At 40.5% G+C, this 10,314-nt stretch overlaps 1 protein-coding gene across 1 annotated transcript in view; it reads right to left on the bottom strand.

Annotated features, from left to right (window-relative positions):
• The window catches only part of LOC122874409 (ankyrin repeat domain-containing protein SOWAHC), a 71,411-nt gene extending 68,993 nt beyond the window's left edge, over positions 1-2,418 (bottom strand). Inside the window, exon 1 of the mRNA XM_044192240.1 lies at positions 1,868-2,418. The gene's annotated coding sequence lies outside the window, so the exon portion shown is untranslated. The remainder of the gene's footprint in view (positions 1-1,867) is intronic.
• Positions 2,419-10,314: the final 7,896 nt, after the last annotated feature.

Genomic DNA, 10,314 nt, shown 5'->3' with positions numbered 1-10,314 from the left:
TGACTGGACGAGCTAAGTGATATGTTGCTCAAAACATAAATTGCTATCAAACAGGACACCGAGGTTTCTCCCAACAGGCTTGTTGCCATCAGACCTGCAGCAAACACTGTCACTACTGCTAGCTACTATAGCTAAGAAACGCTGTGTTAGCATTAGCCGTAACGTAATCCAGCCGTGACACGACTGTAGGAGAGAGAACAGTAAACAGTGAGGCTGATATCAATCAGATCACATTACAAACAGTAACACTAGATTACGTGTTGCATCGTTTCCTGTCCCTCGTGTATGTGTGAAGCTAATCTGAATCCAGAGCGGGAATGGCGGACTCCGCCACTAACATGAGAACTACTTTATAAAGAGGTAATTACTGAGCGTAAATACATTAAATGGCTACCGCAGAGGAAATCCGACCATAAATAGTTTCAAAATGCGGTTTGATTTCATTAATTTTTTTTAGGATTATAACTTTAAATGAATTAATCATTTTTAATTGGTTAATCCATCCATCTATCCATTTTCTGCTGCTTACCAGGTCGCGTTAATTTAATTAATTATATCACTAGAAATTGTTATTTCCTGTTGGGATGTACTGAAAGGATTTGATATAATAATAATAATTCCAGGTCATATCGTCCCTACTGGTTTTCCGTCATACTTTCATACTTTGACCGGTATGATGGCGAAGCGGGTATTAAATGTCATCCTATGTGGTATTAAAAAGAGCTTAAAAGTCTTAAATTTAACCGTGAAGTCTGCAGAAACATTTGAATTTGAATGAGTAAATTTCCTCACAGAAATCAGGATTTTTCTTTTTTCTTTGATTTAGAGCTACAAACAGTTTATTGATTACGAAACTATTTTACCGGTGAATCGTTTCTCGTTTCAAAACATTTGCTGGTTCCTGCTTAACGCCTGATAACTTGTGCAGGAGTCGGACTGCAGAAATTTCATGCTAACGTTACGTTAGCGTTATATGTATGGGGGGGCTTCTGTGCTGTTTTGAGACACTCGCAGTTCCTTTCTCTCTTCCTGTAGAGCTAACTTTGTGTGTCTGTGTTAGCGTTATCACTCCTAATAGCTGCCGTTTCTCACTGGAATATGCCAGGAAATGCCAAACACTTCAAAACAGAAATTTTACTGGTTTTTACTGGTGTCCAAAATGAAGCTGGCGAGCTTTCTACCAAGTCCATTTGCTGGGCAAGTGAAAATACTCAACAAGTAAAAGTCCTGCATATGTTTCTTCCTTCTTCTTCTTTCTGTCTTAAAATAAGTGAAACAAGTCTAATTTGATTATTTCAACATGAACAGAAATCTGTTTGAAGAACTTTTTAGAAATGAGTGAGAATCTTAAAAGAAGACAGAATGAAGAAAATGTCACCTTATTATAGAAAATTCATAAAAACCACAACGTAAACGTAAAACCAGTTGATTTCTAATAAAACAGGGTGAAATTATCTCCCTGCGCTGGCAGATTTTTAAATAAAAAAGGAGACTTTTAAGGACTCAATAATGGACAAATTACTTGGTAAGATGAAGATTTTTGCAGTGTTAGAACTAAACAAAATTTCAATCTACAAAGTAACTCAAGCAATCAGATAAATGTAGTAAAAAGTACAATATTTCCGTCTGAGATGTAGTAAAGTAGAAGTAGGCCTATAAAGTAGTATTAAATGGAAATACTCAAGTACCGCAAAATTGTACTTAAGCACAGTATTTGAGTAAATGTACTTTCCATCACTGCTGTGGAGAGACCCTCCGTCTATAAACCGTGCTATCAGTTTAGCCACCTCGTAGCGAACCTTTGTAGCATTTGAGTGGTCAACCCGATAAAATTCCCTTTGCTGAGCAGACGGGCCGATAGTCTCACCTTCTCGTCCCGCTCTTTACCCGTGGAGGACTTAAAGGACTCGTATCAAAATGTCTTCTCATGTTGTTTTCCTTCATCACGGCGATGGATAAAATGGACCAGGATATCTCCTGCATTCACTGTCCACTTCTCTCTGTCTTGACGCCGCCGCGCCGTGTCCGGTGGTTGTGACAGTGCCGGCCAAAAATGAACCAACGATTCTTTTCTACTGAGACTTTTGCGAGTTCGGTTTGTACCGTGTCTGCACTGGTAAGTACTTCCTCCGGGGAACAGCCATACGCTCGCGCTCTGAAGTCCGACATGACGCCGCTCACCTTCTCCCGCCTGCTCAGCTTTTATATGTTACAAACTAACAGCATTACAACCTTAAACAGTGTTACAAACTCCCTCAGTACTGTGGGACAGAAAGTTTAGCTTTACAGCTCCAGTGTGGAACATGTAGGAGCAGCTGTCGGCAGAAATATAATATTTATAAGTATGTTTTCATTAGTGTTTAATCGCCTGAAAGTAAGAATCGTTGTGTTTTCGTTACCTTAGAATCAGCCGTTTATATCTACAGAGGGAGCGGGTCCCCTTCCACGGAGGCCGCCATGTTGCGCCGCCATGTTTCTACAGTAGCCCAGAACGGACAAATCACAATCACTGGCTCTAGATAGGGCCGTTCACGTTTTTCGCAAGTTTCATGGCCACCGTAGTTTCTCCTACACGCTTGGAAGGGGAGGGCGAGGCGAGCGGTGTTCAAATGGTTGCAAACTGCAGTTTCACAGCTAGATGCTACTTTTTTTTGTCCCTTTGGGCTTACCGTAGCTGTATGCACTCACTGCTGAGACTACAAACCTGTACTCGCCACACTTCCTGTACCTGCCGAACTGCAGCTCATACGCCGAAGAATACTGAAGAGACCATTTTGGAACTTCGGGGTTTGTCAGATTCGTTCATGTACCAGAGTCAGACAGACTCTGTTAGCACGTTAGCATGTTAGCCTATGGCTAGTTTTCCCGCCGCCTGCAGAGTTTGGCGAGACTTGCTGCTGCAGTTTGGTTGTAGTTAGACAACTTTTAGTGCCCGTTAGTGTTAGTACGTACGTGTTTCTACAAACTCGTATGTAGATTTTTCTTTGTTTACTGTAAAAAAAAATAATATACATGTAGCATCAACGCAATTATCACACTAGGTTAAATAAAAACACTTCTTGATCCATAAGTTATCATCTTTATAGCCTAACTCTTCATATTTTGGGAGGATAATGAAGCAAACTGCTTTACTCACGCGATCGCCCTGTTCCAATACTCGAAAACTGGAAATACAGGCTACGTTTAGTGACCCGGTATATATATATATATATATATATATATATATATATATATATATATATATATACCGAGGCAGCATAACACTCGGCACTAATCATGACTGGTAAAGAAAGAGCCTGCAGCCTATCTACACATATGGTGACACCTAGCATTCACAAGAACTGCATTTTAATAAAGTCAGTGGGCCAAATATCATTTTTCTGTATTAAACCAGAGCTGTGAGTCTAAACAGAACCAGATCACAGTTTAATGATGCTGAAGTCACGGCCAGCTGATATTGTGCCGCAAGATCTGATATTTTGGTGTATACTAATGAAATACGTCGTCAGTGAACATTTAACTGACACGTTCAGTCTCAACATTTTGTGACTTGTCAGATATAAGTTCATTAACGAGTTTATTTAATCAGGTTCTCTCGTTGAGAACATTCATAATGAGACAACCAGCAGACAGAAACACAATCAATAAGGCCAGACAACCACAATCGACAAAGAATTAATAAAAACATTTACAAGAGTCGTAAAAAACATCAGATACATTTTTTTTTAAATCTCCAAGGGGATTAAAAGAAGCTGGTTTGAGGCCAGTTTGCAGTTTATTTCACCTGAAAGGTGCAGAGTACCTGAAACCCGTTCTGCCAACATTAGTGCGTACACACGAAATACCTGAGGTTCATTAGTTATTGGATCGTGTAGTTAAAAGGTTTAAGTGACAGAAGAGACGTGATGTAGTCACAAATCTGGTCGGCATTAAGTTTCTTTAAAAAAAACAACGTATTTACACATTAGTTGTATATAAACGTAATTTCTTGGAGGCAGAGTTGAGTCGGCCCCCCATCACACACGATTCACTTTCCAACGAGAGGAGAGTCGAACTGCTTGCAGAGAGCAGCAGGTCTTTTTTAACAACATCAGCATGTCATCAGATAAATCAAACTACATGTTTTCTTTACCACACACACACACACACACACACACACTGGATGAGTAGGTAGCATTAAGCTGCCTATTGAGCTCTAACAGCTGCTCTGACAAACAGGAGGGAAAAGCTGGAAGCTGTTCAATTTCAGCCCCGACTCTGAGAGAATATCAGCAGCTAAGAAGCTTACATTTTTTTTTTTTTACATCTTTTACATTTTTTAAATTTTCTTGGGGCATCTTTGAGGAATTAATTGTGTAAATTTCAGATCGAGTTGCTTCTCTTTTGAAGCGGGCGGATTTGATCCTGATCCTACAGCAACAAACACGGGGAGTGTGTATCAGTGTAAGCTCTGTGCGCTCGCTATAATAACACGGAGGGAGAGTGTAATCTCTCAACTGAAAGGCGAGTCCATGTTTCATGTTCGGGAGTCTGTGAGGAGGAAGAGGAGGAGGAAGAGGAGGAGGATGCTGTGAGCGCTGAGGCCGCTCAGCCCCTGAAGCGCATTCATGTTCATCTGTTGGCTGTTACTCAGTTATAGCACTCAAGTACACAGTTAGATGAGTATTTCCACTTTATTTATCTACATATTTAATAGTTTCTTTCCAGATGTGACATTTAAAACATGAGATAAGATGATAACATACAGCTGTTGTCAGGTGAAGAGATCGTCTGTCTCCGAAATCTCAACTTCTCGGGACGTCTGAAAAGAAAAATCTGCAGTTCTTGACCTGATAAAAACAGAGACTCTTTTCTTTAAATCCCAAAAATTTTAAAAGGTACAATTTTTTCATTTCATTTAAAATCTCCAATTTAAAAGATTTTGTTTTTCGCAGCAGCCTGAAAGAAGACATTTTATGAACAACTGCATTTAATTGAAGTATTTTAGTAAAAAGCACAATATTTGCCTCTATAAGTCTCGAACTGTGCTTCAGTACTCTACATGAGTAAATGAACTCAGATACGTCCCTCAGTAATCTTCTGCTACAAAACAGATTAACACGAATACACCTCAGAATAAAAAAACTCCATTACAAGTAAGAGTACTGCAATCATAAAAACCAGAACTGGCTGCAAAATCAGAAATAAAATAAATACATTTTTTTGACTCGATAATGAAATGAGCCATTTTATGAATAATTGTATTTATGATTTGTTAACTGCTTGTTTACTTTGACTTTTCAGACAAAATGTGGCTGCAGTACCTGTAATAGTAATGGAATATTTTCAATTGTGAATAAAATCACATAAAATAAATCAGGATGAGGTATTGGGGAAAGGAACTGTACAGGATATTCAACGCACACCGGAGGCGTTTTAACAATTTATATGGTTTTAAACGGCCACCTTACACATAGTCACATAGTTCTCTAATCAGCACTTATTAAATCAAACATGTAAATCAAGGGTTTAAATGAAAAATCAACACTTATAAAGACAAAACATTCAGCACTTTAGATGACAATTTGACAAAATCGATTCCATCCAACACAGCGAATGTTTTGATTGAAATCTTTCTAAATGAATTGTGATGTTTGGATTTGTGTTGATGTTTACGGGACATACAGTAACTGAACAGTGAGGGTTTTATTCTGTGTCAGGAAACCTCGTCTAATATTGATTAACAGAGAAAGTGTGTGTGCGTGTGTGATGGGAGACACACATAAATATTTAATGGCTAACACTGACAATGATTGGAGGAAACAGAAGCCGTCAAGGCCGAGGGAGGACGTGTTTTATTTTATATACTGTTTGTATGTTTGTCTGCCACAAATAAGCAGAATTCAGTGTTTTTATCTAAATATTCAGTCGTGTTTAAAGTGAAGATCGAAGTGAAGCGAGTGTTTGAAACACCGTCTGAGCTCCGGTTTGAAGGCCGATACTGATTCAAAAACTGTTGTACTGTAGTTTAAATTTAACCGTTGTCGTGTAACAAGATTCACTATTTTTCTCCAGTTTCATTCTTGTCATGGTGGAAAAAATGGACTTAAACTTTTTATTTATCCAGCCCAATATCACAAAATCACAGTCTGTACAGCACACGACCCCCCCCCCCGTCTTTAGAGCCTCGAGTCAAACAAAGGGAAACATGTCTGACTTTAACAGAGAAATTAATTCAAATCTCACACGAGTGAAGAGTTACTTGAATAAATCAAATGGTAAAAGAAAATAAATGTTAAACATGACTAAAGCTGCAATAAGGTTCTTAACCTCCAGGATGACATGAAGTCTATTGAATAATATTGTAGTATTTATATATAATACAAAGGCCTCACAGCAATCAGCTTCATGCTCTGAACGATCGGGTTCCTACATCAACACACAATTTAATTTAATCAAAGTTTGAGCAGTTTTTGTCATTTGACTTTTTTCGGAGCTCTTCTCACCTGTTTGAAGTGGGCGGGGCTCAGTTGGAAAAAGCTGATGTCGCGTATTTCCACGCACCAATCAGCATTCAGCAACATTTGAATCAAAATCTGATGAGAGTCGTGGGATCTATCGCTCGTGTTTCCAGGCTACTGTCAATCAAACTGGACGAAACCAGCGGTGGAAAGTAACTAAGTACATTTAAATTATATTATTATAGATATTATTATAGATCGAGCTGCAGTATATAAAAGCATTAAAAGTAGCTCCACCTTCACCAGCTGCAGCATTAAAGTGACGAACACATTAATGCATCAATAATTATAACACAGTGATATAATATATATTATTCTGAAATAGGCCATTCTGCATAATATGTAAGAACTGAGACTACTCCCCACCTTTTGAATTCATACTCTAAATAAATAGGGGGCAGCACATCACATATCAAGTCATAACTGCTGCTAACTGCCGTTAGCTAGTTAGCACAGTTAGTCATGCTGCTAACTTAGCGGCCCTAATAGCCGACTGAGCACCAGAACCAGAGCCGGGCGAGTGGGCAACGGAACCGGGATCAGCAGCCTCCAGTGAACACAGCCGGACCGGGACCGAACGCAGCATCCGAGACCGACGGAGGCCAGTTTGATTACAGTGAATACAGTACAGAGGTGGTTTACAGCGGCTCCGACCATTCAGGCGGGGACAGGGGCGTCAAGCGGGAAAGCAGCGAGAGGGAGGTCGGGCATCAGAGAGGCAGCGACAGCGTGTGGAGACAGAATATTATATAACATCCAGACTCGGTGGATTAAGGATTTATTTTGACCAAACCAGAGCTGATGACTGTTGGAACAGTTTAAAGACTAACCAAGACGGTTTTGGTGAGTTTCATTTTGTTTCTGTCGAGTTTGAATGAAGTGTGCTTTAATGATGGTTGAATTTCAGGTTATTTGTGATTGTCGGAAGTTGTTTTTAAAAACTTCTCGAAACGGAAAACTCAAAAATAAAGCATTAGAAAAAGGAAGTTGCCTGATCCGCAGAGTAGGGTGTCTCTGCAGACCGGAGACTTTGAATGGGCGGGGTAACTGTCAATCATGTTTTAATTTGGCCAATCAGAGGCTTACAATCCTCTGTCAATCAAAAACTAATTTCACCAATAAGCAGCGTGAACCAGTTGTCAATCACTTTCTAATTTCTCACAGGAGAAGGGGGAGGTTCGACACGAAGAAGCAAACTTGACTTCTTTCTCAAGTTTTCAGCTGTAGTCGAAGGATCAAAGTATCAACAGACAGCAACGTTTTTAATCAACATTATAAAGTGGAAGCAGAGAACGTTGATTATAACAGAATATAGTAACTTTCACCTCTGCTCATTTTAGAAATCACACGTCGCAAGTTTATTAGAATAGCATGTGTTGGAAAGCTAGACGCTAACGGCTAATGAGCTGCCACAGGCTGTGTGCAGTAAACTGCAAGCTAATGTTAGCTAACTCGCTAACCTCTATGGGAAATTATATTAGTAAGCTAACAGGCTAGAAAAGCAGTGGAAACCTGCAGTGCAGTAGGGCCCTTGCCTTACGAACGTCGGAACAAACTTTTAAATTAGTCCTTGTAGATCTACTGTGGGTGAAGATTCAGCAACTGGACTGCTCATTTCTCGTCTCAGATTTGTTCAGAAACAGATTTTGGTCGACCGCTAAGGTGAAATAAGTTTACGTAGCCAACTTCATACAACAGAACCCTGCTACGCATGCTCAAACCCCATTGGCTCCCAGAACTAGTGGCCTCAGGAGGGAGGACTGCCGTTGGACCCTCCTCCGCCCACCGGGCACGATCCTGGGAAAATGAAGGCTCGCTAGCTAATGCTGGAAGCCAGAAACAAACATATATGATCCATTGTTTGTTTGATGATCTAAACAAAGAACACGTTTTCTTGCGGTGGCCTTTTGAAAATGACCAGTGGTGAAAGTTACTATATTCTGTTATGATCAAGGAGTTGATAAGCAGACAGCGTTAGCTAGCTAGCTAGTTGTCTGGTTCAATGGAGCGTGTGTTGTTTGTGTACCTCCCCCCTTATAATACTGTGAAGTGATTTGCTGAATTAAAAAGTGACAACTTGTTCAGGCAAGCGTATTGGTGAAATTAGTTTTTGACTGACAGAGGATTGTAAGCCAATGATTGGCCAAATTAAAAAATGATTGACAGTTACCCCGCCCATTCAAAGTCTCCGGTCTGCAGAGATACGAGCCAAATCAAATTCAGCATAAACTGCAGTTAAAGATGATCAAAATAATGAAAGGAAGTAGATGTTTTAATCACATTTACCTCCTTAAACTGAGCGTTTCTGGGCCGTCATACGGAGGTTTCTTTGAGTGTTTTGCCAGATCTGTGGCTGTAAACATGTTGATTTTCACAAAGTGGATTCTCAGTTTTAAAACTTGTGTAATCTTTTTACACAAACTCTCGTGGAAGACAAAGCACAACATGTCACACAGCACCAAATTTCACCCTCCAGCCAGTTTAGACTTCCTCAAACTCCCTCTGAGTGACTCCACATTGCATCCCCCCCCCCCCGTACAGTCTGCTTCCTGTAAGCCTCTTGCTTCCAGCTGCGTGTTTACACCAAGCTAAATGCTGTCAGACAACATGGAGCATGTTAGTGAGCCAGCGAGAGGCCCAGCCGTGGGCCGTCGAACCCCCAGGTATGGCAGATGTCGCGTTGTGATGCCACTCAACCCTCCTGCCACGCTGCTCCTCTGCCCTCGCCTCCTGCTTCACCCCTCCATCAGCCACAACAGCTGGGCTCACAGGCAGACCAGCAGACAGCTCCCTGCAGCTCCCCGTAATGTGCTGTCCCTCAAAATACACCACTGTCCCCAGTGACGCTCACACTGCAGCCACTGGGACTAAACCAGTCTGCTTTGTTTTTAGATCCACGCTGTTTGATCCTCTGTTCTGCTGGAAACCTGCAAGTACTGAAGCTCCAGTTGGTACCGAGTCGCAGAACTAAACATTTGATTTACAGAAACATATATGCTGGAGGTTTAACATCACTTCCTGCTGTTCTAAAGGTTTTTCCACGACTATCTGCTGCAACATAAACAAGATTTTAACATGTTTCTCCAGTTGTGACTCTATTTCCTCCAAACAAAGATGGCAGCTGGAAACGACACGTCTTTGCTTAATTTATACAATGTGACCCAAAATTTAAAAACTTTATTATCAGGTATATTGGTATATATTGATGTTTCTTGAGTATTTCCATTTTATGTTGCTTTCTCCACTACATTACAGAGAGAAATATTGTACTTTTTACTGCACTACATTTATCTGACAGCTTTAGTTACTATTACGTTACACATTAAGATTTTCCATACACATTGTTTAAGATTAAAACAATTATATAAAATGATAAAAGAAACACGTTTCAGTCTGTGCTTCATCAGGATCATGACGGCTCAGCATGAGTAATTATACCACTGATGAAATATAGAAGCTGCGAGTTGCTGCCATGGTCCTGTTTGTTTTTGGTAATTTTGCCAAAGTATCCTAATTAGTGTTTACACACAGACTAACATTAGCTCAGAGAGACCACTGCCAACAACCAACCAGTATTTCAGACATGTGGCCTTTTCAGAGCAGACATTTCGACTTGTCGTGGTAGGGAAAGCACAGGTGTTAGGCCTACTAAGTGTGACAGCGTCCCAGTAAACCAGGCAGAGTGACAGTGTCCCAGTAAACCAGGCAGAGTGACAGTGTCCCAGTAAACCAGGCAGAGTGACAGTGTCCCAGTAAACCAGGCAGAGTGACAGCGTCCCAGTAAACCAGGCAGAGTGACAGCGTCCCAGTAAAC

This window comes from Siniperca chuatsi, linkage group LG4, assembly GCF_020085105.1.
Source record: "Siniperca chuatsi isolate FFG_IHB_CAS linkage group LG4, ASM2008510v1, whole genome shotgun sequence".
NCBI classification, from domain to species: Eukaryota; Metazoa; Chordata; class Actinopteri; order Centrarchiformes; family Sinipercidae; genus Siniperca; species Siniperca chuatsi.
Note: the sequence above shows the minus strand (reverse complement) of the source record. Positions and strands in the feature narration are given on the sequence as shown.